At 43.8% G+C, this 26,784-nt stretch overlaps 1 protein-coding gene across 2 annotated transcripts in view; it reads right to left on the minus strand.

Moving 5' to 3' along the window:
* Window positions 1-26,784, minus strand: part of Bach2 (BTB domain and CNC homolog 2) — a 329,480-nt gene that overhangs the window by 223,056 nt on the left and 79,640 nt on the right. For both annotated transcript variants that reach the window (XM_057790694.1, XM_057790695.1), the window contains exon 2: window positions 23,723-23,829. The gene's annotated coding sequence lies outside the window, so the exon portion shown is untranslated. The remainder of the gene's footprint in view (window positions 1-23,722; window positions 23,830-26,784) is intronic.

A 26,784-nucleotide genomic window follows, 5' to 3' on the forward strand; every position in this document is an offset into this window, starting at 1 on the left:
TGCAATCTTACTCCTAGGAATTTATGGCATACAAGCAATAACGCTGTATGTAAGGACCTGGACACGGAGGCGTATGACTTCTATGTTGACAATATCTGAAACAACTGGGGCCAAGGTACACACTCTCCTGGAGGATAATACAGACTAATATCTATACTATAGAATATTATGTAGTTATTAAAAAGGACGCCTCAAGCTTTACCAGCTGGACAAATGTCAATATTTTACTGTCTATTTTGTGCTTCTCACAGCAATGTGGACTTTGTGACAATTGGGCTAGGGTTCCACGCTCAGATCTATCCTTCACCCTCATGTCTTTTGTTTTTTTTTTTTTTCAGAAAAAACATTTTAAAGAATATAATAGGATCTGTTAAAAGTCTTACTGCATTTAAACTTTAATAATTTCTGAGGCATAAAGGCTACATACTTACAAAAGCAACATCTGAAATGCTAAATTTAACATTTTATGGTACTGACGATTCTTATGAAACTTTCCCACAACAGGAAGGACTGCACATAAAAAATAATGTAAGAGCAAAACACATTCAAATTCCACAAAACTGAAGTATAAAATAATATTCACGTGCATCTTTCATGCATTTATAGCAATTACATTTCCCTCAAGCTATGAACTTAACACTATACTTTGAGAACATCTTATATGATTTATTTTAATTTCTAGCAAAAATAATCGTCAATGCCCTTGCTCGATCAGCGTGCAGGTGCACCCATGAGTTGCTCTATCTGCATGCAGAGACATCCGTGAGTGTGTACACACAACTACAGGGTTAGTTCTGATCGTCAGAGCTTTGGTCAGGGGAGTGCTGAGTGACTGAGAGAAGCCCACCTCTGGGAGAGGCTGAATGGAAGTAGTTCATTCCCACAGGCTGGGGAGCGGCACAGGATGAAAGGGGCAGACTCAGTGAGGCAGCCAGTGCAGGCATTCTTCCAATCCACTTCCTGGCTGCCACGGGCTCCCCACCACGATGGCCTGAAATCTTTGCCTGAAAGGGATGCTGTCAGGGATTCTGTTGCACTCATGAAAAGTCCTGACTGATTTAACATCCCACTGTATGAATACAAGAAAAATGCAGAAGGCTGCGCAGGCAGCTAACGTGGGAGAAGGAAGGGACGAGAAGACAGAGAGTGGTCCAGGGGTAAGTGGGGCTTTTGGTGTTGCCCTTGTTATTTTAAGACCGAGTCCAGCTGACTCTTCAAACTGCCCTCCACCTTTTTGAGGCTCAAGTAACCCTCTTGTCTTTGCCTCACAAATGGCGGAACTCAAGACACCGGCCCCTGTGCCCAGCTTGCGCTTTGGTTTTACTGGGAATTTAAACGTGTGCACAGTAGTATCACACATATGTAAGATAATTTTGTGTAATTCACTCTTAAAAATCATTTTCAAGCCGGGCGGTGGTGGCGCACGCCTTTAATCCCAGCACTCGGGAGGCAGAGGCAGGCGGATCTCTGTGAGTTCGAGACCAGCCTGGTCTACAAGAGCTAGTTCCAGGACAGGCTCCAAAACCACAGAGAAACCCTGTCTCGAAAAACCAAAAAAAAAAAAAAAAAAAAAATCATTTTCAAAAACTTGCCTGAAGTCCTCATAAATAAAGAGAAACTCTCCACAGGCCTAAGGGCTCTTATGATCTCCAGTGGCTGAAGGTCCAACCAGTGCCCGGCTTGCTTCTCCTGAAATTGGCATCTCCAGGGTGGAGCTCTGGACCGGGACACACAAACCTTAGGAGCTCTTTAAATCAACAAGCTGTCCCTCAAAGAACTTCCATAGGATGGGAACAAGATGTCAGGCAGATGCTGGGGCAGAGTTTACCAAAGAGCTCTTGGGCCGACCTGAAAGCACCCCTCTGTGTTCTACAGCTCACAGCTCTCATTGATCTTAAGTCAATTAGAAATGAAACTGTCCTGTTGATCCCTGAACATGCAGCTCGCTTTGTCCTTCCTCTCATGCCACCTCTCTTGCTCTGCTGGGGAAATTCCTCTGCACTCCTGGAGGCAACGCTCTGCCAAGGTTTCCTGCTTCTCCAGGCCAATCTGCTTCATTCGCCCTCTGCTTGTTCACAGTCAGCAATTCTTTCTCTTATCCCATCTCATCTCAGCTTTGATTGGGGCTATGATACTGACTGACCTTCCCGCTGGGCTATATATATAGGTTCTACGCAGCAATGACATTGAGAGCTTGGAAGTGTTCTAAGGCACGGGGTAAATTAAACAGCAGTTCTAAGACCCAGGCAAACAAACACACAATCTTGGAGGCACCTGCCTGAGAAGTCTCCGCCTTTAGGTTACAAGTCACTAGACCCCTGCCAGGAAAAAAGATCCATCTCCCATGGGTGCTGGTCACCGCTATTCTTCCCCAGTGCAGGACTCACATCTGGAACAGGAATTATGGACACATTCGCTAATACAGATGAACCTTTGTCTCTTTTCAGACTGTTGCCTGTTCTTTCATTAAGGTGTAATCTTGCTATGCAGACCAAGCTGGCCTTGAATTTACAAGCTTCCTGTCTCCTTGGTGCTAGTATCGGATGCCTGTGCAACCACACAAAGTGCTTCAGTAGAAAATGTTAATGGCTGATGTGAACAGTTATGTTTACGCTTATACAATCCCGTAAAGTCACTCACTGAACTCTGCCTTAACTCTGCTACCCAAAAGTTGTCGACTAGGTACCTAACATGGGAAGTAAGATCTGAGAAAGTCTGACGTTCCTAAAAGCATACGGATCCCTTATTATTGAGCATACACTTAACAGAACAAGAAATTTTAACAAAAATTGACTATTCCTGCCAGGAACAGTGAACTCCAAGTGAGGAAACAGTTACTACCCATCCTTCTTGCCATTAGGGAAAGCACGGAGTACACCTGGCAAGCCTATGCCCATCACCACGCACTCAGGGGGTGAGTCCAGACAGGGGTCTAATCCATCTCTGCTGGAGACCTGCTCTTGGGCTCCGGGAGCTGCCCCATATTCCAGGACGTTTGATTGAGTTCTGTTAACTGTCAAGATTTAATAAGCTAAGCTGGCTAATGAGAGCTGGCTGGGTCTCACATCATGCACACAGCCAGCAGGCACACACTTTATGGCCTCTCACGGGAGTTGCAATGGTGCTTATGAGAGGCTAAATTCAGGGTGATTGGAGGGGAAATGAATAAGCATCCTTAGCCACAAAGGATGGCAGAGGAGATCTCTCCGTGCTCCTCAGACCCATGAGGAAGACTGTCAATTTATTCCTCACCCGCACAGGCTGAACCACTATCTCTTTTCTTCGTGGTTGTCTTTCTGAAGTTCTAATGAGCTCTTAAGATGTGCTACATGAATCCAAGGATCCTGAGTCACAGGCACAGGATTCACAGTGAACAGGATAATAGTTTAGAAGCGCTAGACAGGATAGCCTGCTTAATTCCTGCTTGGCGGGAGCATCTGTAAATAGAGAAGCAAGGGACATTTTCTCTCCCTCAGTGTTTCTCCTTCCTAGGGTGCAGATTTCCCCTTTAGCTCCCCATGGGCAGGGGCTGTTGTTTGGTGCTTTGAAGAAAATAAGGCAGACTTTGGCAACTAAACAGAACTCAGGAAAGGATTCTGAACCCCACCCAACTGTCCTATATAATCTGATTCTGCCCTTCTGCTCTATACTTCCTGCCTTCTTCCCCATCGCCCAGACTGGGCACAAGGCAGAAACAGCAACAAGAGGAGCATGTGTCCTGGGGGAGCATCCCACCAGGTGAAGCTTTGTCAAGTGGAGGCTTCCGGATGATGAGGTGATTCTTCTCAACTGCCTTTTATTTTAAGTCCTAGCCAAGGCACACCCATCCTGCCAGGAGACCGGGAATGGTCTCTATCTCTCCGTGGAAGGCTGCTGAGGGTCTGGGGGATACACAGCTGAAGTCTGAAGGAATAGAAACAAGCTGGAATGTATGGAAAGGCTAGGGGTAGAGAGGACAGCAGCCTCTATAAGATGCTTTCATATATCAGGGTCATAGTATTTCCTTCCGTTTGTGAGCATGTACACACACAGGTAATTAGCAACGGGCTGTCTCCACGGTCAGGGCACTATAGAGCAATTCCCGTAGAGACTGAAGGAGTTAAGAACACCTGATTAGTTACCAGAAACTGGAAGATGGGGAATGAATGGTATGCAGCCGGGCAGTGTTCCAAAGCCCATGCCGCGGCTCATATCAGGAAGGCTGCTATAAACAAGTGTGTGTGTGCTCAGGGCCTGATAAGCCAATGGGGGCAGAGAAAGCAGTGTAGCCACCCAGGCTGAGGAAATACAGAGAGCACTGAGCCTCCACTTTAGGCGAACAATAGGTCTGTATCGGAAGCAGGTCTGAAGGGCTCTCTGACGTCTTGTACAGTAAATGACTGTTGCAGAGCACTGGGCGTTAGATATCAACCTTTAAGTTAAATTATTCTAACATATAAAATCATGAGTATGGTTTCCCTAAAATTCTGAACACAAAAGCATGCTAAGAGGAAAGCACACGGCAGAATTACTCGTACAGCCCCCAGTTCCATAAAATACAAGAATACATTTAAAAGGCATTAAAGATGCCAAAAATATAACAGTAGACAATTTTCTCTGGGTGGTAAAATTCTGTGATTTTTTTTCTTTTTTTGCATATACTTCATGTTCCTGTTTTTCTAAAATAAACATATACTACTTTGATGGCAAAGAGCAGAATGAAGTTATTTTTTTTTTCTTTGAAAATTCCCTGAGTGAAGTGTGATCTGCTGATGAAACTACGTGGCACGAAGCAGGACTGTTCCTGTTTATAAAATATTGCTACATACTCATCTTCATGTCTGCAGGGTTTAGTATCTTCTGCCTTGCACTGTAAACTTCCTGCAAGCAAAAGCTGAGGCTGTGCATTGTCTGGCTCAACTTGAGAGATGCAGACACAACACCACAATGACAACGACATAAATGCACTTGGTCCTTTGTTCCTTTGGTAGCCAGCTTTGAAAATTCCTTGTGTGATGCATCCTTCCCTCCTCCCTTTCAACTACAATGTATTAATGGCCTGCTTCTTTTCTTTTTTCTTTTTGGCAAGAAATATCTTCAGAATCTGCTGCTCTTCTTGATTTAAAGCAGAAAGGAAAAGAGCGCTCCTCTAGCCCACCTCAGCGTTTGAAACAGGAGCTAGCAGGTCGATTCACTTCATCTAACCATTGGACTCACGGCTGTCTTGGCCTCTAGAATAGAAAGTAAACTAAAGGGAGACACAAACTCAAACAGCACTGATCGAGCACACGGCACTGGAGCCATGATGGCCGGGTTACCATCCACAGCCTTCTCTGGGTTCCTGAAGGCTTGACAGTCCTCTAACAGAACACTTGCTTTAACTTTTTCCTTCCTTTCTTTCTTCCCTTTTTTATTTTATTTTATTTTATTTTATTTTCAAGACAGGTTTGGAGCCTGTCCTGGAACTCACTCTTGTAGACCAGGCTGGCTCGAACTCACAGAGGTCCGCCTGCCTCTGCCTCCCGAGTGCTGGGATTAAAGGTGTGCGCCACCACCACCTGGCTTGCTCTAACTTTTGAGCTTACTCTCAAGATATACTTTGCTATCTCCACACAGCAGCTTTTGATTGACTTTAGTATGACTGTTATCAAAGGATAGAAATCACTATTTAGAGGCCGCTTTCTTACTAGAAACTCAAGATACATAAAAATGGCAGAAATTAATGTCCCTTTTAAGGCTGTCACACAATAGGCAGAAAGGCTGTGAAATCCACACTGCTCATTACATTGAAACACAGAATCAAGTTTTCAGCTCTCTGACCCTACCCTAGTCCTCTGTCCACGCCTACTGCAGTGGCTAACTTCTCCAGTGCTTGCCCTCTCTGGCGGCTGGGAGTTAAGTGTTTAATGTGCTTGGTGTTTCTATTTTAGGAAGGCTAGGTTAGAGGGGAGTTTAGGGATCTCTGTGGTAGAGCTGGGATACAAACCTACATCTGTATTACTCTTAGGATGAAAACTGTCCCCATTAATGACCTGTTGACTGAAGGGGGGAGCTAATTAAATGTAAAATCAAAGTAATAGTTAAATATAATTATAACACTTTTAACTTGAGTCTGTTGCATATATATATGGCTTTCCTCTATATTAAGGACATGGGCCTATAAAGGAACAAGCAAACAAACAAAAAAAAAATCACCAATTCTTCTGGAGGAAAAATCACAAACTGGAGGGAAGTTAAGACCCTTTATTTAAATAATAGCTCGTCTGTGGCGAACACAAGAGGGTGAAGGCTTGGGTGTGGCCACCTGAGAGATTGTGGAGGGAACCCAGAGGCAAATGTACCGAATTTTCGATTGCACAATAGAATCTGTCTGTGGAAAGCACCTCCTAACCGGAAGAATCTGTCAAAGTAAAAATAGACCAGGTCAACAGCATCTGAGAAACACATGAGCAGGATTCAGACTCAAAACACACACACACCCTGGGTCAAAAGCATCTGAGAAACACATGAGCGGGATTCAGACTCAACACACACACACACACACACACACACACACACACACACACACTCTGGGTCAACAGCACCTGAGAAACACATGAGCGGGATTCAGAGTCAAAACACACACACACGCACACACACACACACACACACACACACACACACACACACTCTGGGTCAAAAGCACCTGAGAAACACATGAGCGGGATTCAGACTCAACACACACACACACACACACACACACACACACCCTGGGACAACAGCACCTGAGAAACACATGGGCGGGATTCAGACTCCACACACACACACAGCCTCTATTGTTTGGTCTGAAAAGGAAATAAAACACTTTCACCCAAAGTATAAACCTTCACTAAGGACTGGGAGCAGCTGGAGTAGAACAGCAGACTGCGCTGAGGGCTCCCAGCAGGCTCTTCCCGGGGAGGCAGGGCAACTCCAACCTGAGGGCTCAGCCCTGGACACACAAAAGAATCACTTGCATGTGTTCATATAGGGATGGGTGTCATTGTGCCCACACTCACAGATGTCAGACTAGCAGGTAAAGTGCTGGCGATCAATTTATACTAAGACATGCACTGGGGCTGGAGAGATGGCTCAAAGGTTAAGAGCACTGACTGACATGCACGCTCCCTGAAGGACAGGATGCTGGACTCAGCTTTGTCCTGTAAACTAAGTCATTTGTTGAGTACCTACTGGAGTTGGCTCAGGATCTAGCTGGGCATTTTTTACATTTAATTCTTACAACAGGTCTTTGAGGTGCTGTTTGTGCACACTGCAAACTGGGGTGGCGGTGGGGGGTGTTGTTGGGACCTGTACTTAGAAGTGTAAGGAAGCTCCTGGCTGACATCAGGGGTCTGAAAACCATCAGTTCTAAAGGTGCTGACAGGGAAGCCCAGAGGTTAGCGTCATCATCCTAATGACGGACAATATGTTGGTAACATACATGATGGTTGATCTGCAAATGATCAGGGACAACCTTCAAATTTTCAGCATCTACCCCTGCCTCCCCCCAGCTCATTTTGGTGGCTACCACACACACTAGAAGCCAACTGTTTCTGATATTGTTAACATGTTACAAACTTCTAAAATGCCATTTTATTTACAAGTATTTTTATTTTTCTATGCATGGATTTATCTAAGTATGGGTTAACTTCTGGGACTTTCAGACAGAGCTAGTTCAGCCATTGTATGCGAACATGATCGTTTTGGTTTCAAATGACATTTTCTGTACTTTTCCTTGAGATTCAAGTTGTGAGGGTGTTAAGGATGCAGTGCCTAGGCATTGATTTATTTGTGTCTATTAAATACATATGGTAATACACATGGCAACAAAGACGTGCCATATTGTATACTTAGGTAAAATCAAAACAGACCCTGGTGATTTGTAAAGTTATTCTACTAAGCTGAATCTAAGGATACAGTTAGTGATATTATACGCCTTTGTCCTAATCCTACTGAAAATTCTGACGTTAAGTACTTCAAACCAGCCTGCCTCAGAGAACCCTGAAAGGTTAGCAGGGACCACGAGCTCACACTACAAAGCTCTGCAGACTGGCACTCCTTTGAGGTAGGGAGAGCTCTCTGCAGATCTGCTTTCCACACAAATGAGTACTAAATAAAAACAGCGCTTTCTAAAGGTCAACCCCACACAGTTCACCGCTGTGCCTCTGCACTGTGGGCATGGCCCCCGGGATGACTTTGAAGGTGATTGGTGATGAAGAGTCCGGCACCAGCCATGTCGCTGTGGCATACACGGTTTTCCTTTTACACCTTCCTAAGAAGACTAAGCCAGGATGCTGAAATTTTAAGCCACAGTTGCAAAGGTAAATAGCTAGAGAACACACAAACAGAACTTACATGAAGGAGAGGAAGGTAACCTTTGAAAACACTGCCAATGGGAAGAACACGCTTTCTAGAGATAACAATACAGCCCAATACTGCTTTTCTTAAAGGTACATCCAAGCCTCCAAGGGAGGTTGTCCCTGAATCGAAGTGGAATTTTCTAGAGCACAGTAGAATGTTTCAGTAAAGCCAAGGCATGGGCCACGCCTTGAGTGGGCTCCTGAGTGTCAAGCTGAACGCTCGGTAGAGAAGGGCATGCTAGAGAGCTCTTCTCCATCATCCAGTGTGTTCATTTGCTGGGCTCTTGCTTTAGGTTGGTTGAACTGCTGAGGTGTGACATGCAAGGAGGCTCTCAGGCAGGACAACAGGCATGCCACATTGCAGGAAAGGTAGAGACATCAACTAAGACACATTGCCTCACCAGTAAGGCCGCCTCACCTCCGAGGCCTTGACCCCCGCAGGCGAGAACTGCTCAGTTAGCACTAAATGCTAACCTTCCAGGGTCTGATATCCCTAAGACACTGCTTCTTTACACGAACCTTTACTACCACGTAACTACAAAAAGCCTTCAGGCCTGAAAGCTTGTTCACTCATTACCCAAACGTGACTCACCTCTAACTGACTTACTACGATCCTCAAACAGTTAGTGAATGTTAACTATATGGAACACTCATTTTAGGGAAGAAAGAGGCAGAGAGCTACACTAAAAACACCCCAAACATCCATTACACATCACTGCAGAAAGATGGAATGCACTCCTCCCTCATCTACTGGGTCTGAAGCTGTGTTCAGTGCAGTATGTAGTGGCTTAAATGAGAATACTCCCATAGGTTCATATATTGAATACTTCTGTTCCTTCATGGGAGGAACTGTTTGGAAAAGATGGGGTAGGGTCTGGTCTTGGAAAGAATGTAGTATTGGAGGCAGGGTTTGAGGTTTCAAAAGTCTACACCATTCCCAGGATATCTCTCTCTCTCTCCCTCCCTCCCTCCCACCCTCCCTCCCTCCCTCCCTCCCTCCCTCCCTCCCTCCCTCCCTCCCTCCCTCCCTTATACTTACAGATGAGATGAGAGCTCTCAGCTCCTACTCCAGCACTGTGGCTGCCTGCCTGCTACCATTGCCTCCTACCATGCCCTCCACCACGATGGGCGTGAACTCACCTTCTGAAACTGTATGCCCCTGTAATCTCTTTCTGTAAGGTGCCTGTGTCTCATCACAGCAAGAGGAAAGCATGACACAGTGCAGGGACTTCAGAGATGATCTGGCACATTCACTCCTTTGTGTGCACAAGCTGTCTGGATAATCTAATAGGATCCACGACCCCTTCTCTCCCTCTGAATGTCTATTGACAGCACACGTTTGCATCTTGACATTTTAAACACTGGGCTAAGGACTCTGATTCTAATTCCACTGCTTTCTTTTCCATTTGGAGACATCACGTTTCCAACACAGGATATGACTTGCCCACAGCCACTCAGCAGAAACCATGAGTAGAGTAACCTGGTTGAAACCGAAAGACACCGACACCCAGCAACCGACCAACAGAAGCCAGGCTTGTGCTGCTGGAGAGGTGAAAGGTGAATGGTGGCAAGGAGTGTACCTCCTGTCCTCTGGGTCCAGCTGAGTTTCTCTCTGGAAAGCCAGGAGACTTTCTTTACCTTGCCCTCAGTCCAGCGCCCACCCAAAGCTCAGGCTGCTTTGACCAATGTTCGTCTCAGAAAATTTGAAAAAAAAAAAAAAAAAAACAAATAAACAAAACCCCACCTTAACCTGGACACTTTTAGAAAAGGAGTGAGGGAAATCCTGTTTTACAGAACTCTAACAAGAATTCTAACGGGCTGTAATTGAGTTACATCATGGATATCTAGTAAGTATTCTGACTCAGTATCTGCCTGCGAACTTAGCAGTCTACTCAAGCACCAGCAAACAACCTTCCTAGAGAACTGCCTTCACGACTGAATGAAACTTTCCAACTATCCCATCAGCTAGCTCGTATGTACATGGATGAGTCTTTCAGGAACTGGAATGTCCTGGAGTCTTACACGAGTAAATACATTTCATATATTTCAAACTCAATTAGGCAGACGTTCTCTGGAGTCTGCGTGGCAGATCTGGGAGCTGATTAGACGGGAATCCAAATGTCCGATCTGCTGTACGAAGACTTGTGATATTAAGCACCGTACACCGGAGTCCCTGAGAACCCCTCATCCGAAAAGCAAGAGTAATGCCACCCACTTTTCAAGTCCTAAAATAGTGTTGTTTATCAAACATCTATACAAAGGTCAAGTTCAATCTAGACTGTTCTCCACAATCGAGATTCTTTTTTTCGACCAAAAGAAAACCTACGGCACACTGATGTGTTTGAAGTCATTAGACTAAAGTTGTGTTTTTAATAGAACAATAAAACAGCAAGATAGTGGTTTCTTGACATGAAAGTTCATGACTAAAATCTTAAACAGCATGGTTTAGCGTGTTTTCACACTGCCTGCCAAGTTTTCAGACTCTACCTACTCAACGTTCTCAAACTGCTCTCATTCATTCTTTATGGGAAATATTTCATAACTAAGTTACTTTAAGAAACCAAAACTTTGCAGTAGAAAGTTTTCCTGAGTCTTTATTTTTTACTTTTATTATTTTTTTTTAAGAAGAAACCCTATTCAACAGGCAAATCTAAATAATGGTTAGTGATTCTTAATGTAGAGAATTTGTAACTTTTTATTGTAATTGAAAAGGAACATACAAAGCAATTACTTAGTCACGGATAAAACCCACGTTCCACTTTCGAAATAACAACTAACCTGACAGGAGAGACAAGACTCTTGTAATTAGACACCGAAGCCTAGCCATTCAAGACAAGCACCACACATTACATAGTTTTCCTCTGTAGTCACAACATCCTTCTTTTCCTCCTGGACGTATATCAGCAATAATTGAATATGAAATTAAAAGGTTACTGTACTATAAGAAATCGGTTTACATTTTTAGCAAAGAATAAAGCCTCGCTAATTTTGATTTTATTAGTTTTGTAAGGAGAGAAAGCATCCATTAGTAGGGTGCATGCAATTCTCTTGAGACTAAGACAAGACTCTTAAGGGAGCAAAACCATAAACAAATGTACAAACTCATTTGTGTATTGATGCCTGGAGTCATTACTGGGCACGCACCCAATGGAATTCCCAAGCCTGGAGACTGTCACACTCTTTTGGTGCTCTTGAAGGGTAGGCTCAGGAGCAAACAAAGCACGGACATTTTCCTAGAAAGATGGGGAAGCCTGATTGCGTGGGGATGTATCTAAAGCCATCTAGCATAACTGCCATTCAGCCAGGGATTATACTACATTTCCCAGGCTGCTTTGCCTTTGGGTGGAGCTGGATAATTAGCTGTGACTAAGAAATGAGAGGAAAAGATATCGTTGTGCTTTGATCTTTCAGGATTAAGAAGCAAAGGCTCTTTCTCCTTGCTCTTCTCTGTCCACTGTCCAGAGGAAGACAATGACATGTCTCAATCAGTGATGGCGTCATGGGTTGAATTAGCCTCCCTTCCTCCTCCGAATTCATGATCAAATCATAAACCACACTGTCACCTCTTTGAAAATGGGACTATCATCGGATAAATTAGTTAAGAGTAACTCATACTGGAATAGAAAAGGCCCTTGATCCAGTATGACTTGTATTCTCATAAAAGAGAAATTTGGGACCTGGTGTGTTGGCCACTGCTGTAAGTTCAGCACTCCGTGGACAGTAGTAGGTGGATCTTTGTGAATTTAAGGCCAACCTGATCTACCTAGCAAGTCCCATCTCTGCCAGAACTACACAGTGAGACCCTGTCTCAAAAAGACAGGAAGTGGAGGGGCAGATATTTGGATCCAGGCACAAACACAAGAAAGATGAATTGCAGATCAAAGCAAGAGAGAGATACCTGGACTATACCCCTGGTTCACAAACACAGAAGTAAATAGCCCTGCCTACCTCTCAGTCTGGAACTTCTAGTCTCTAGAATGGAGAGATAACACAATTGTCCACTCAAGTCACCCAGCCTAGAGTGCTCTGCTACCATAGCCTGAGCATACCAATACAGACAGTAAAACAGAAGGTAGAAAGGGCCTGAAACAGAATTCCATCACTTCAGAATAAAAGCATACCGCAGATCAGGTACCTCCATGGGACTGAGCCAGAAATGAAACTTTTATTGTGTCAGGCCAAACAAGCTAGCAGCCTATTTGCTATTGTAGCTAGTATTACCCTATATAGGATTTAACTCCTTTAACTGAATGTCAACGAAAGCAAACAGGAATACATCAGAGAACAATGCAAATGCCATCCATGTGAAAACTCAGAGCAAATTTAACTTTACAGGAAAGATATTTAGATATTTTGGGGTCATTTCCCCAAATTCTCACTACTACACACATTCACTCTCTTGTGCTTGTAGATATATAATTTCCCCAAGAATTGCAAATAAGTCTTTTTATTGCATATTAGGCAGCATTTCTTCTAAGAGGCCCCGGTCTGAAAGGTTTTGACTGGGTGTTAAGGACAAGGACGAAGGTGCAGTCTCATTACTTTCAAGCAATCCAAAAAGAAGTCACTGCAGTCGGAAAACTGTGGGTCCTTAAGTACACAGCAAGGTGACCAGCATGGGCTGTGTGGGTGTTATTCTCTCTCTCTTGTAAAAAGAAAAGGGGAAAGGGTAGACATCCTTGCTAATAGTTATTGGTTCAAAATCCCTCCAAAGTTGAGCTGGCAGCTGGATTCTGTTTATAGACAGCCAGGGCTGGTTCTGCCTGAGCTCAGAGCTCAGTTCAGAACATGGCATCTGGATTTAAACACACACAGCAGCAGGTGTCCAGGTCATGACTGCTGCAAAGTGAAGACAGGAGCCCCCTGGCCAGCCTGATCTAAACGGGGAGGTGCTTGAGGGAAGGGCAGCCCCCTCCCAGCAGCCAGGGAGCAGGAGAATCAGCAGCTCCTGCATACACAGGCAGCAAGCACAGGACACCACTGAGGCTGACACCTGAGGGTCCTCAGTCACCTCTGTCATAGCCAGGAACCGGCCCTCAGCGGTGACTCCTTCCTTTGAATGATCATTGTTCTCATTAAACTACAGAATCTGGCAAGCAAATGGAAAAGCTCAGAGAGCATATACACCCTACTGTAACTCTGCTTCACTGCAGAGAAAACACTGGGTAAGGATCGGGAGAGAAAAGGAAATGCCTTCTTTCATAAGCAAAGGGAAGAAATCACAGCCACAGTAATTACAATAAAGGCTACGAACTGAAGAAAAATAGGAACTCGAAATCTGTGTGGCCCAATTTAAACCTCCATCAGAATTCACCTTGCACCTTTTCCCTGATTTTCTTTGGGTGTGATCTATCTAGAATGTTGGTGATTCTGCAGCTGTACATTTTATGTGTAATAATAATAATAAAATCCTTCCCCTGCTGCTTTCTCTCCCTTCCCCCTCATGATCTCTCTTCTCCCCCTTTCTTCTGTCTTTGTTGTGAATGTCAGGGTTGTCATTGTCACACAGCCTGACATGATTAGTGTTTCTGACATTACAGCAGAAGCAGAGAGCCGGGAGCGTGGATGGAGGGTACAGGATTTGCAGCCACTTCAAGGAGTCAAGGGGGAAAAGGCTTCGCTCCTTTCCAAGAGACCCCCTGGTTGCTGGACAGCTTATAAACACGGTGGACTGTTTTTTCTTATTTATCCAATTAGGCCCTCTCTCCAAGGTGTAGCTCTATTCTGAGAGAGCAAGGCCACTGGCTCTGATATCAGATAAGACGGAATCGGAAATGCAGCGGATGCTTGGCCGTGCAGTAACAGCTGTGCACTGTGAACAGGTAGCGTTAGTCCATTTTGCGAACTGGCGCACTGCACTTTGCCGCTCTAATGATGTTATCTTATTAAAAGAGATAGATGATCCACTGTTCTCCAAGCACCTGCTCCATGCTCCTGTCTCTCCTTTAGTACCAGGACTCCCAGCCAATGCACACCAGAATCACAGTAAAACCCCAGGCAAGGCTTGAGTCGGGCGCTGCTTATCAAGGCTTTTCAATTGTGTTTTCTTCTCCAGACCCCTTTCGGTTTCCCCACAACAGCCAAGCACAGACACAAGAGGTATGAACAGTTATAGAAAGTTTTCATGATGGAAATTGCTTGCTGAGTGCCCAGCACGAGGGGCCTCTGTCTGGTCAACCTTTAACTTACCCTACAAGCTGTGAGACACAGTGCATACCATGTAGCTTCATGTTGAATGACTTGTGCAAGTCACTAAACGGTGGAGGCAGGTGGAGCCATGGTTTGAACAAAGATTTATCCAAATCAAGAATGCTTTCAAAGCTCCATTTTCATCCACGGGACAAGAAAGTACAGATAGCTGCATCTTGATTAGCGCTCAGGCAATGCAGGTAGAAGCCGCTACTCAGCACCCTCATGCCCAGGAACCTGATGCCACAGCAGAGCCGCCGGTTTGTTTCAGCGGCTTTCTCATTAAATAAAAAGGTAGCAATTTCCCATAATGAATGTTTTATACATTATCCCGTTGTGTATCAGGCCTCTAAAATACACATTATTAAAGTCTATTAAAGTCTGTAGTTAGCAGCATCACTAATATGCCTTTGGGGGCATTATTACGATGAAACAGCATCAGTCTCTCACAAAATTTCAACTGTTAAATATTCTTTTTCCTCAATACACGTGCCTATTTATAGCCATAATCGCAGCCCAGAGCTGTCGCAACAAATTGTTTATGGGTTAGGTTTAAGAATAACAGAGACATACACTGTGAGTTTTTCCCAGCACTTTTTTCCCCCATAATTTACCACAATATCCCCCTGCTCTAATTAACTGGTGTTCCTGACCGCTATGACATGTGTTGACACCTTCCCTCCCTGGCTAGGTCGGATCTTTTAATTAATTGCTTAGATTTCTGCCTAATTGAGCCTGGACTCTCAAGATAATGCTTCTGCATTTAAGAAGAAAGAAGTTACAAAGCTGTTGCAGAAGAGGAAGGAGGAGGAGGAGGAGAAAAGAAACCCAGGTAGACACACCAGAGGGGCACAGAAGCCATGATTAACCAAGTCTAAATGTTTCCATTTACGTGTTGACACTGTCACTTATGTTTGTCTAGAAATGACTCTAAACACTAACGGACTTCTGCAACATGCAGTTTTGTGTGGCCTGAGTAGGCATCTCTCTATCTAGTACAGTCCACAGATCAAACTTATCACACAGTCACACAGAGGTTTTTAAAAACACAGTCAATGACACACACGTGCTCCAGAGCAGAGTTCTGTGAGAACATCTAACAAATGAAACCCCTTAGGACCACAGACACAGGAAGAGTGCTGGCTAACGGTCGCATACCGGAAGGTCCCCAATGTCCAAAGGTAGAGGGAAGAGCAGGTCTAAAACACCAGGTACTGGGATTAAAACCCTGCCTTGGGAGCAATCTCTTTGTTGGCTGTTTCCCGTCTCACTGTTCGAGATGATACTGTTTGCAAAATCAAACAAATGAGCCAATATTCTAAAGATGAACAACTACGTAATAACTAAGCAACTAAACAATCATGTTCCCAGTCACCAATTAACTAAATAGGACGTAACCTAATTACATCCATTACTGCTTAGTAATTGAGAAGAAAAGGGCAGGACTGGAGAAGGGAGGCAGAGCAGCCCTGATTCACACAGGCCAAGATCACCAGCCTTTGTTACAGAACGCAGTGGCCATCAGCCTGACAAAAGACTGCAACACACAGCAAGCTAGGGGTACAGACTCAGTAAAATACAGGGATGCAGAGACGAAGCCACCCAGTCAACATTCAAGTACCACATGAGCCTGGCACAAAACTCATCAGTATAACGCAGTGGCCATCAGCCTGACAAAAGACTGCAGTACACAGCAAGCTAGGGGTACAGACTCAGTAAAATACAGGGGTGCATAGACGAAGCCACCCAGTCAACATTCAAGTACCACATGAGCCTGGCACAAAACTCATCAGTATTGGGGTAGCAGAGCCTGTTTCCAATGAAGACAACTCCAGGCACGCCTCTTTAAACCCTCAAGATATACGGGTGAACAAGACCCCCAAATAAACCATTACAACGTGTGTGAAAGTAGTGGTGAGCCCCTCGCCTTCAAGTGAGACCTGAAGATATGTTTTAAAGCTCTATCCCAATTCACCACCAGCCCTTTCAGATTGTGATTTCATTGCTACCGTGACAATCTATTGCCCTTATTTTCCCTGGATGCCTTTCTACTCTGAAACCATACTGTACCTCCTGCCTACCAGGATTTTCCTTCATCTTCTCTGGCAGGTTTGGGCACTATTAGGTCAGGCACATGATTCCCTCACTAAGGCTTTCCTGGGTCTGTGTGACAATGCAGGTAGTGCATGGTGTCTCGGGTCTCTTTGGGCCACACCATCACAAGCACTCATGTAAGGATCAACCAGAACAGGCTTTCAGTTTCTACACCAAGCCTTGCAGACGGCCTCTCGGACAGAGCAGCAACGACTGTTCTACTGTGGCTGCTCTGAGATTCAGAGAATTGCATTTCCAAGGAGACACAGTGCTACACCCTTCTGGCTCCACACAAAAGAAGGGAGGCTCAAGTTTGGAAGAAACAATTCCACAAAACTTAGGAAACAAATCTTTACAATGTACGTATTCTATAGAGTCATCTACAGACATCTTAAAGCCAAGGATTAATCAACACAGTTAATGTTTTACAAAGTGTCTTCTCACAAGGCCCCAACTAAATATCCTAGGTCATCTAGTAAAACCTCTAGTGCCTGGAATGAGTTATATCTTGATGAGTCATTGGCCAAAGGAGTCTAACAGAACCTCCTGCCACCACCCCCACTTCAAACATCACACACTATTGCCAAGGCTACTTTTTACAACCTTATTGCTGAGGACAATACTTACGTCATCAAATATGGAGAAGGCAAGCTGACTAGTGTTAACAGAACTGGAAGAGGAAAAAGAATTAACTCTCCTAGCTACAAACCCTGCCACATGTAACAGTGACCTGCATGCAAAATACACTGGTGTAATACTGGCACACATGCTATGGGAGTAACCATCTACTTTTTAAATTGAATTTAAGGTCCACTCCATGAGATGGAACCTATACCTAGCACTGCAAAGTATTTAGAAAAAAACTCGAGACTAGATAGGTCATGGGCACAGGGAATATGTAATACTATTATTGTGCCAAAGTAACATGTCAATCAAATGACACCTAATGACACTAATAGATCAGTGCCTTGCTCAATCCTCATTGGATAAGCTTCTTCTTGTAGTGATGGGAATTATCACTGAGACCCAGAATTGTAAAATAGGCAAAGAGTCAGAGATTTGGAGTAGTCATAAAGGCTTTGTCTTCATCAAAGCTTTCTTCAAAGCTCAGGGATCTATGTGGACAAGGAAGTAGAATGATGGTAAGAGCCGTAGGTGATAACTCCAATGAAAGACCATCTTTCAGACTCAAGAGGACAGATGCATGTAAGAGACTGTGGCAGAACTCATTAAGACCTGCACAGGTTCAAACCAGATAGGACCCCAGCACTGAGAGAGGGAAGAGGACACAGGATTTAATAAGGAAGCTATTTGTAAAGCTGGCTTCTCCAAATCAAAGCTGGCTTAACCAACCTCGTTCTCCTTTCTATGTGTCCTCTAAACATCATTAACCCACATATCTCAAATGTGAGGCAACTAAAATAGTGGCTTATTTTTAAGTATTTGCCTTTTCTGACCATTAATGAGATGTATAAATACTTATAGGAAAGTTGGAAATACAGAAAAATCTGGATAAAGAAAAAAGTGAGAAAGGAATGGCTGTATGTCACGGACTTTCCACTGTCAGCATCTAGGGTAGTATCTTCTTGTCTTTTATCATGCATATCTTTTAAAAATGTGGAATTCATATCTTAAACATAATTTAGTATTTTAAAAATTACTTTAGCACGATGACTCCCACATTGCTGAAGAAAAACTGAAAATATACATGTGACTAGATACTGCTACAACATGCTGACATGCACCGGCAGGCACAAATCTTTGTAAACACTGAAAGAGCAACCAAACCCTACAGAATGTGATGCCATTCACCTTCTTCCAAAGTTACCTGTTTAGGTCACTACGTACTGTATCTCCTTGGCAATTATATTACATAGTTGTACCACACTTACTACCTGAGAAAGTGGTAATATCTTCTTTTAGTATCTTGGCAAAAATTTCACATACATTCATGGCGATTTTCTTTGAGTTAATATTTTATAAATATAAAGGTATGTGAATGAGGCTTTGGCATAGATAGTTCCCTTGAGAAAGAAGTTCTTTCAGTGTGTATCCTCAATTCCTACCTCTGCTGAGTAAAATTTCAAATTCTCATGCATTATAATTTATTTGCACTTATTTGATTACTCGCAAGTTTAAAACATTTCATGTGTTGTTTATTTTTGGTTTTCCCTTATGTGTTTTATATTTCTGCTCACCTTTTATTAAAGCAATTATTTCATCTTATCATTTGTTGTGATTTGTAACCAATTCGTTATTTATATCTATAACCAATTAGCTATCTATCACACACATACTCACACATAGTCACACATACATATACCCCCACACATACACGGTCACACATACACACACACACAAAAAATCTCATCTTGTCTTTTAAACTCGTTGATAATATCTTCTGATGCAAAGAAAAAATGAGGTAATTCATAGGTAAAACATCCTCTGTCTTTAATTTCTGCCCCAGGAATTGAGAATGCCTTCCTTATTTAAAGATCACTTAATGTTTACTTAGCTTTTCTTTCATGTCACTAGATTTTTTTTAAAGCTATAGTTCCTCAATTTCTGACCCAAGGAGGATTAGCTACCGCCTCCAGGAAGAGACAGTTGGTGCTGATTAAATACAGGTTGGGCATTGGTTGGAGCACTAGGGCCATGATGAGGGGGAGGCGGTCGGCTGCTGGCTTTCCTGTTGCCCATTCCCTGTCTGTACCCAGTAGCATTTTATCTTGTTCTCCCAACAGAAGAAGTTTAAGCTGGAGAAGCATTTTAATACCAGGTTTATGTTTAAAGCTCAGGATGGGATGGCTCTCTCTGTCATTGGTGGAGCAGAAGTTCAGACAGTCTGTTGTTCTTTTCTGATTGGCTTACTGTAAACATTAACACACAGAACTCAGGATGTGTGTGAGAACCCGGAGGAGCTGGTTGCTCAATAAAACATTTTCATAAATAAAATATAATTGATAATCTGTAAATTATAAAATGTAATTGATAAATTAAAGCCATGTCTACAGCATGGGCTGCGTGGATAAACAAGGGGAGTGAATTCTGGATTTCACTGCTTCATGGTATAAGCAAAGTAAGAAAGACTGTAAATGAAGGCAGAAATGAAGCGAATTTCGGGTGTACCTTTTAGCCGACCGTAGGGATACTGGCCTGAGTGCCACTGTGAAATTGTTTCCACTGCTGCTACAGCAGAGTGGGAAACTAGGAACAGTCAGAGAAGAACCTGGGGGTGGGGGAGTTAACTAACCCAGCAACAGCATCTGTGCACAGGGGAGGTCAGAGGCATTTCTAAACCCTCTGCACCCTTCCAAAGCCGTCAAAGCAGAGCAGCCCTCACCAGAACATGACAAGAGTGTGAACGGAGGCCGTGTTACTGGTGGAGTGCTGACAGGGAGGGTATCATTTTGTGTGGCATCAGAAAAAGCAATTTTTGTTTTCCAGTCAGATGGAATGTACTCACAAACCCAGAGAAGAGGCCATGTGACAGACCCTCAGGAAAGGGACAAACTTTAAGAAAGTGAGGAGCCATCACCCTGAGACGGCCACAGGAGGGGCTTCTGGGAGCAGACCCTGTTACGAGTGTGGGTGTGGCTTGTGACCGCCAAGGCCATGTACAGTGAGAGGCATCACTCTGCACTGCTTTCCTCTGAGGACCCCGACTTCCCTGTGTTTTGTCTGGTGTTTCTTGTTTTTGTTTTGTTGCAAACTACACTTCTTTCTTTACAGCACAGCAGCACACACAGAATATAGATAAACCCCAAACATTCGTCCTTGTGACTAACAGAAGCGTATGACGTAAGATGTGGTATAAATATCAGTAAGAATGATTCCAGAAACCAGAAAGGATAAAGGCTTTTTTGCACAATTCAAAAGCTAAGTCCCCAATGTGAAATTTGTCAATCGCCATAAAGACTGAAACGTCAATTTTGCAAAAATGCCTGAGAACGTTGGAAAGATGGTCTTCCAGTCTAAGGGATAGGATTGGGGTGGGAGATGGTGTCCCAGAAAATATGCACCTCATGATTTGTTTAATGCATAAGGCTCTCATTGTACAACCACTAAGCCTGTTTTGCAGTGTGAGGAAGGTTAGTCAGTCTGAGGTGAACTTTCTAGAACGCACATCCAGAGGGCGTAAACCCCGCAACTAGCCTCAGGAAATGGCAGTCTATTCACAGTGAGCTTAGGGATATCTCGTTCCCTCTCTGCCCACGGTACTGCAGAGGCACAAGCAGGGCCACAGCTATCCCCTCACACCCAGCCACAGGTAAGAAAGGGAAAATTTGAGAAATAAAATCCTTGCCTGGTGGATGCAGCTCACTAGCCCTAGGTCAGTCACATGATCAAATTACTACAATAAGTTAGCAACCCCCTTGTGCCATGGCAGCCATTCCTGTTCTCTAGAGGGTTTAGCCCTGAAAGACCACAGAGAAAATCTCTCAGCAGTATCACTCTGGGGCCTCAAAGGAGTAAGAACTCTAGAACACTGTGGTTACCTTTTGTCTTGACCGCTCCCTAACTGAAATCCTCCTAGCTGATACTCAGGAAGGAAGGACAGAATTAGAGAATGTGTCTAATGGAGAGCCACAGTTGAAATGTCTCCCAGCTTTCTAGGAATAAATCCACTTAGAACACCAGCCACACCCATGACCACACTTCCAGCGGCCTGTTACATACCTCCCTGATGAGATGACTCTCTGGTTTTATTGTATTGAGAAGAGCTGTTTCCTCCCCCAGAGCAAGACCTATTCTTTGTCTGTTGCCAAGAAAACCATAAAAAGAGGGAGAAAATTGCTGACCAAGGGAGGTGACACATCCCAGCTTACTCACTACTTCCAATTAAAATGGTATAAAGTAAGGCGTTCAGTGGGCCATGCAGGCAAAACACAACTTCCCAAGCACAGACACACCTACTGGTTCCCAAGAGTCTGCTTCCTGAGTGTGTACTAAGAGCAAGACCATGACATCAGTTGTGGAGATGCCCTGCAGGCCACTGGAAGCTGGCGGATGCCACAAGCTGAGCCCAAGCACTGCCTTGACTTTCCAGCATACCAGCCTTGAAATAACAGAAGCTGGGGCTTGTGGGGATAGACTTCTGTCTCCAGCCATGACAGTCTGTCCTTCAAAATTCCCCAAGCTGACTTGTTAGCCTGTTAAAAGGTGAGTCCTTAAGATTGGATAGGGACCTGTCGGGGAACAGTGGGAATTCCAACAGAAGGCTTTTTTTTTGGGGGGGGGGGGGTTGGGGGTACAGGAAAGGGTGGATAGTAGTTCATTTCAGCCAAATGTAAAATTCTTCAACATAACTGTTTGGTTCTATTATTGCTGTTTTGCTCTGGTTTTTCTGGCCTCTTCAGATATGGTAGCAGCTACAACATCCTATTAGGATGCAAACATTGAAGGGGCCTTAGCTCTTCCCACCCTTATGAAGGAAGACTGGCTTATGAAAAATCACTTGGGGGTAGCTTCAGACCGGGAACTCAGCAGGTTAAATGCCCTCTCTGCAGTCAACAACCCCAAGTGCTGTACAACTCCACCACAACCCCTACATTATGCCTATTTTTATAGAAAACGTTCTCCTCAAATGCTGGCCTTGCCTCAGTCACTGAGCTCATACATGGTCTCTGGCCACCGCTCGTGTAGATTTCAGTCAGAGGTGATTTTCGTCAAGCGGCATGGGGAAATAAATACCAGGGGACAATTTTTGTTGTCATGACTAGAATGGGAATAAGGGGATACCACCAAGAATCCGAAAATGCAGAAGACAGTCACTCTTGAGTTCCCTTGTCACAGTGCCAAGTGTCACGGAGAGAAGACTCTGCTCCAGCCATTCAAACATCTGCTGTTCCTGAGCACACCAGACCTTCTCATAGGCCTTTGTGCCCAAACCAGGTTTTCCCTTCACATGCAGTGCCTAGTTCTACACCATCTGCCCAGAAAATTATCATTTTACCATCCAGATTCCAACTCAGAATTTCACCTCCTCTGTACTGTCTCTCCTAGGTCATGACCCTGGTTTTGTTCTGTCAACTTATTTGACACAATACTAGAGTAATCTGGGATGAAGATCCTCAGTTGAGAAATGGCCTCTGTAAGATTGCCTATGGGACAGTCTATAGACCACTTTCTTGATTAATGGTTGATGTGGGAGGGGCCAATCCACCGTGGGCAGTACTTGTGCAAGTGGTTCTGGGTTGGATAAAAGAGCAAGCAATGGGAGCAAGCCAGTAAACAGCATTCCTCTACGGTCTCTAGTTCTATTCCTGCCTTAACTCTCCAATGATGGACTGTAACCTATAAGCCAAATAAAAACCCTTCCTAAGGATGTTTTTGGTCAGTGTTTTATTGCAGCAATAGAAAGCTAAGTTAGTCACAGATCTGGCTGTTTCTTCTATGCCTCTAGAGCTTCTGGTACATCCCTTATTAGACTACTCAAACCTGAAATAGTCTGCCACCTGCTAGTAGCTCAATCTAAACCTTACTCATCACTTATCCCTAATGGGCCCTTCTGGGAATCAATGGCTACTCAGCACATCAGAGAGCAAATGGAAATGCTGCACATACTTGCTAGACTCTCTTGCAGCTATATCTATGGGCTAACAGTGTCCCAACATCAAAACTGTGCCAAATGTTTCCATGAGGCCTGTAATATAGACAGGCACTATATATATGGCAAGGGGCACATAAATTAGTATATTTCACACACTATGATTAGCATATTACACATGGGAAAAAGAGAAGCTTCAAGAAGTTGGGTCACTTGCCTGAGGTCTGGTAGAGCAGATAGTCATCTCAGGAAATCTGGCTCAACAGACTAATTCTCTATTAGTCATGTCAACACAGTCACACAAACAGTCAGCATTTCAGCTATGAAACACCTTTGGGAAATGCAAGAGATACTCTATAGAATCATGAAGTGTCCACCAGCTCCTGCACCCTAGCTTGAAAGATGGCTTGTGGGCATTACATGACCAACTATAATGGCAGGAAAAGCAACTGCCTCAGGCCACAGAAACATATGTGCCCAAGAAAATCACAATATAGGAAAATTTACAAAGTATATTTGAAGCATCGCTTACCTTGTTCATGCTGCAGTGACGGGCACAAGGGATCAGACATGTCACAGTGTGAAGCAGCTCCTGAAGGTCCTTCTTGTTCCAGAACCCTCACTTCCTGAAGCAGACAGCTGCATTGTAAACACAAGCAAGAGACCCATTAGGCCCAGGAAAACTCAGTAAAGCTCTGTGTCCAGCAGGACTTTCTATCATGTCTACAGTCACTTGTGCCATCCAGCAGAACAACCACATGGACCTCTTGAGCCCTTGGCTCTCAGGGCATCAGGGAAAGCACTGAGGACAGCTCACAAGAGTGCTGCTCACATTCTAGCTTCTTAGCGCTCTCAAGGAGGTGAAAGTCTAAGCCAAGAAATAGCTGGTGAAACCAAAGGCTGTAAAATTGTATGCAATTTAAATTAAAATAGCAAAGGGATTTAGTGGCTCCACATTGGAGAGTGCAGGTCTAAGAAGTCATGTTTGTAGTCTTGGGGCGTGCCCATGGCTCAGAAAGTGCTACATACTACACTATAGAGCCACAGGACAAGGGTATTCTTTGGAATAACTAATTTTTGAGCACTTACTAAGAACTAGAACCAGAAGCACTGGTGAGCAAAGCCGATGACTTAGGAATTTCTAGCTGGTACTTGGATCTCTTTAATAAAGGCAAGAAACTGAGTGGCAGCAGTGGCGTGTACCACACCCTAGTGCCTTTCCCTACCGACCCCAAGGAACCGAAGAACTGGTGGGCAGGTCAGAGTCCAGCTACATCATCTTCAGGACTGAGATGCAGACCCTCCTTGGCAGGTAATACTCCACCAAGGGTTTTAAGAACTCAGTGTGCCATCAGTCAAACGAACAAATTAATTCAGTACCCCACCCCCCTCCAAAGACAGACAGAGGATATGTTTTGAATTGTGTTATTGGTTCTTTACAGAGTTTTGAAATTACTTTTAATTAACTTTACACTTAGGAATGATTCTGTGGTAGGCACAGTTCCAGGGCTTTTGTTCTGTCAAATGTTAAACAAAAACAGGAGCAAAATGCTTCTGATGACTTAAGCAGGCGTGTGTGGCTTTTTCCCTTGAAAGACGCTCGCAGGAACAAGAAGAAGACAAATGTGCATGGCTCAGTTCCTTACAGTCACCTGACAAGGCATCATTTCCTCAGAGGCTGCATCTAGCAAGTATTTAAATATCTGAATCTTCCGATGAAAAATGGAATTAGAGACTTAACTAGAACTACAGGGTTTTAACAGTAAAAATAGTATTTAAAACTATAACAATATCTATGGGAAGTAAGGAATGCTCAGACTCTCAATGGCCCACCACAGCTCCTTCTGTTCTTAGTTCTCTGTCTTCGTACATTGGAGAATACACATTAGCTGAGGCCAGGATACAAAGTGCATACTGCAATCCCCATGTTGACACTTTCTATGACTATGAAAATTATTTTGTAATTGTCTTCAAACAATAAATTCTTAATCCACATGCACTACTATTCAGTGAACATAATGTTATACCTGCTTTTTATTTTTAATAAACCAGGAGAGAAGGTAATGACATTGTCAATCATGGAAGACAGATATTCCAAAGAAAATGGCATGCCAGCCTTAGCAGAAACACAGCTTCACAACAGCACACAAGGGAGGACCCCAGCATCCCATCTCTGCAGGGTGAGTCTACACAGACATCTCCATAGGCACACAATGTCTGGGCAACAGTGGCTTCAAAGGCATAAAAATTCAGTATCTAATTGACTAAAAGGTGAGTGAAGAATTATGAAAAATAACTGAATTAGCAGAAACACTGGCTAATGGATTTCTGACCTTTAAGGTAGAAACTATACATGCTGTTTCTTACTTATTCCATGTATTGATCCATTTCAAAACCAACCTATCAAATAACTGGAAAGCTTGTCCCCATGCCTTACAGAGATGTCTAATGTCACAAAATGTCAATTTATTGTTCACACTGGCACCCAGGAAAAGGGAACATGGTCTTAACTGACAGACAAAGATGTTTGACCAGCTAACTAAATAACCCAGCTTTCACGTGCCACATCTTCAATCCCTTAGAATCTCATAGTTCTCAGTAAACTGACTACCTGTCCCAACCCGTCCCCACCTCAGGTGTTCCTAGGTCATCTGCTCGTGCGCCAATCTATAGCCAAAACTTCTCTGAGGGAGCTATAAGTGACACAGAGAGTCCTTTGCTCTCACTCACAGAGTCAGGGTTGATACACACTGTTAACACGGGATTGACAACAATTTTGATAACTGTTACACAGTGTCTTAGAAGTTTTTATTTTTAAGGAAAAGCATTTTAGTGCCAGGGCTTAAATCTTTTTTTTTTTTTAAACAAATGTTTGTGTGTGTGTTCAGTGGGCGGAGTTAAGAGCATGTGTGTGCATGTGGGTGTCCCTGCGCTTTATTCTTTGAGACAGGGTATTTTACTGAATCTTTCACTCACCTGTGGACTAGAATGGCTGGCCAGCAATGCCCCCAGGTCCTCCTATCTCTGCTGCCCACTACTGGGATTAAAGGTATGCACTGCCAAGCACTGCCATGCCCAGCTTTTAACATGGGTTCTGGGATGCCCACTGAGATGCCCATGCTTGTACACCAGCACTTTTACCACTGAGATGCCTCCCTAGCCCCAGGGTTATAGATCCTCTTTAACACTTACCAGGAATAACGAACAGCTGTTGGTAGTTAAGGGTATACAATGTGCTTTTCAACGAATGCTGTCTGTTCTGATGTCAATCTAAGAGATAATTTTCCTAACCAGATACAAGGATGTAAAAATTACTTTTGGTCATGCTATAATAAGCTGGAGATTCTGGGCTAGAGGTAACTCCTTTTGAGATACTATGTAATTAAAACATGTACAAAGACCAAAGGAAACCCAACATCCTCTCTGCTTATGAAATACATGCACACATGTACATATATACACCATATATAACGACGACCGTTAACAGAAAATACCTCAGAGAGTAGATGACACTTTAGGACCTGGGTCAGTTCACTTGTGGACAGCAATGAGAAAGCCTGGCCTTGTTCTATCAACCCTTCCCACCTCTGCTGA

This window comes from Chionomys nivalis, chromosome 16, assembly GCF_950005125.1.
Source record: "Chionomys nivalis chromosome 16, mChiNiv1.1, whole genome shotgun sequence".
Taxonomy (NCBI): domain Eukaryota; kingdom Metazoa; phylum Chordata; class Mammalia; order Rodentia; family Cricetidae; genus Chionomys; species Chionomys nivalis.